The sequence below is a fragment of the Myotis yumanensis genome, unplaced genomic scaffold (assembly GCF_028538775.1).
Source record: "Myotis yumanensis isolate MYYU_CA2020_CCGP unplaced genomic scaffold, mMyoYum1.0.hap1 SCAF_16, whole genome shotgun sequence".
Taxonomy (NCBI): Eukaryota; Metazoa; Chordata; class Mammalia; order Chiroptera; family Vespertilionidae; genus Myotis; species Myotis yumanensis.
The window spans coordinates 8,119,469-8,121,165 of record NW_027223767.1 but is presented as its reverse complement, the minus strand read 5'-3'; positions in this window follow the sequence as shown (position 1 = coordinate 8,121,165).

The window sequence follows — 1,697 nt, the reverse complement described above, 5'->3', positions numbered from 1 at the left end:
GCGGGGTACACCAAGCTGCCACCGAGGAGGTTCTACCAGATTAGGGAGCAAGGTGCCGGGATAGGGGTGCAGACTGGGTGGGATTAGGAGCGGAAGGTTATGAATTGTCTGAGGGGCTCTCTGTCCACTGACCTCCCCACTTGCCCACACCACCCATATCCACTTGCACAGCTCTCTGACTCGTGTCCTCTTTTCTAAGGGAAGCCATCAGACCTCTGCCCTCTTGCAGAAATGCCACCATGAGTGGGATCCAGGGTTTTGCCAGCATCTTGAATTCACAGTGCCCATACTCCTCTCATGGATCTGATCCGAAACTGACTCACGTTTTCTGCTGAACAGAGGTCTACCATCCTCTTCACAATACGCGAAGATGCAGCCATAGGTAGAGGAGGCCAGGAGGACGTCACATCAGGTATCCTGTGGACACTACGAGCCTGTGCAGCCTAGTGTGACTGAATCGCTCCCGACCAGAAGGAAGCTCTGGAGTGCAGGCTTGGTGTCTGCTCTGAGCACTGGCTTATGGTCAGTGCCTAGAAACATTTCTGTACATGGCAGAGCTTCTAATATATGTGCTGATTGAATGAGCCCAAACCAGCCCCATCTCAGATTGCTGGGTGACCCTGGGCCCCACTGCTCACCCCTGGCATCTCTAGTCTGGATTCACCTGGGATAGAGACCCCTAATAGTATCACCATTCTCTTTGTAATATTAGAAAAGAGCTAAACCTAAGGCCCCAAAGAGAATCACAAATTTGGCAGTGGCTTCTGCAACAGGGAGAGAAAATGACCACTTGGTTCAATCATCGCCCCTCCAGCAGACCTCTCCACTGTCTAGGCTCCCAGAGAACACTTACCAGGGAGGACCCCAGCAAGTTGCTACAAGAACCCTAGGTGCCTGCTCCCGGGTTCACCAAGGTTTCAGAGGAACAAACACTCAGGGAGTTTTAGTGACCTGAAGGCAAACAGCCAACAGGTGGCCTGGTGGCCATGTGCTCTGGAGGGGGAGGGGCTCACCTGGTAAAGAATTGGTCCCACAGCTGTTGGGTGGTAGCAAATGTTCTGTAGTAACAGACAGGAACGAAGGTGGGTTCCCTCCTGAGGTAATCGAACACGTTGTCTAGCGAGTGTGCACCATACAGGTCTTTTTTCTTTCTGCCTGTGAGGCTGAAGTTCACTGGTAACCCTGAGTAGGTGGTGCTGGACCAGTTGGCTGGTTGGCAGCTGTTTCGCACTTGGCTGGGCTGACTGGCCTCCATGTTGTGCTCAGAATGCTGCAATCAGAGGCTAGCCCTTGACCTCTGTCTTCCGAGCTCTGAGTCTGAGCACCGGTTGGAGCTGTCTCCCAGGGAAGCAGAGTCCTGGCTTCCAGGAAGGGCAGGTCTTTAAGGCCAGAACCCTTCTCACTGAGAATGTTGGGCATCCTGAGGCCAAAACATATCTTCCATGATGCTCCAGCTCAACACTGCCCTCCTGACTCCCACCCGCCAGAGCGTTGTGGTTACTGAACAGATCATTGAGGAGCTCCTAGTGAGGGGCAACCCCCTTCGGTCCCAGGCTGTGAGCACATTGGAACTCAAAATGGTTTCTTTATGGGTTGCCAGGGTCTGTGTCTATAGTAAACGGAACTGTTCACAGAAAAGCGGCTGGGTCCTTCTGGGCTTGGCCAAGGCAGCGTGAAGGGCAGGGGGAGGGGCAGGG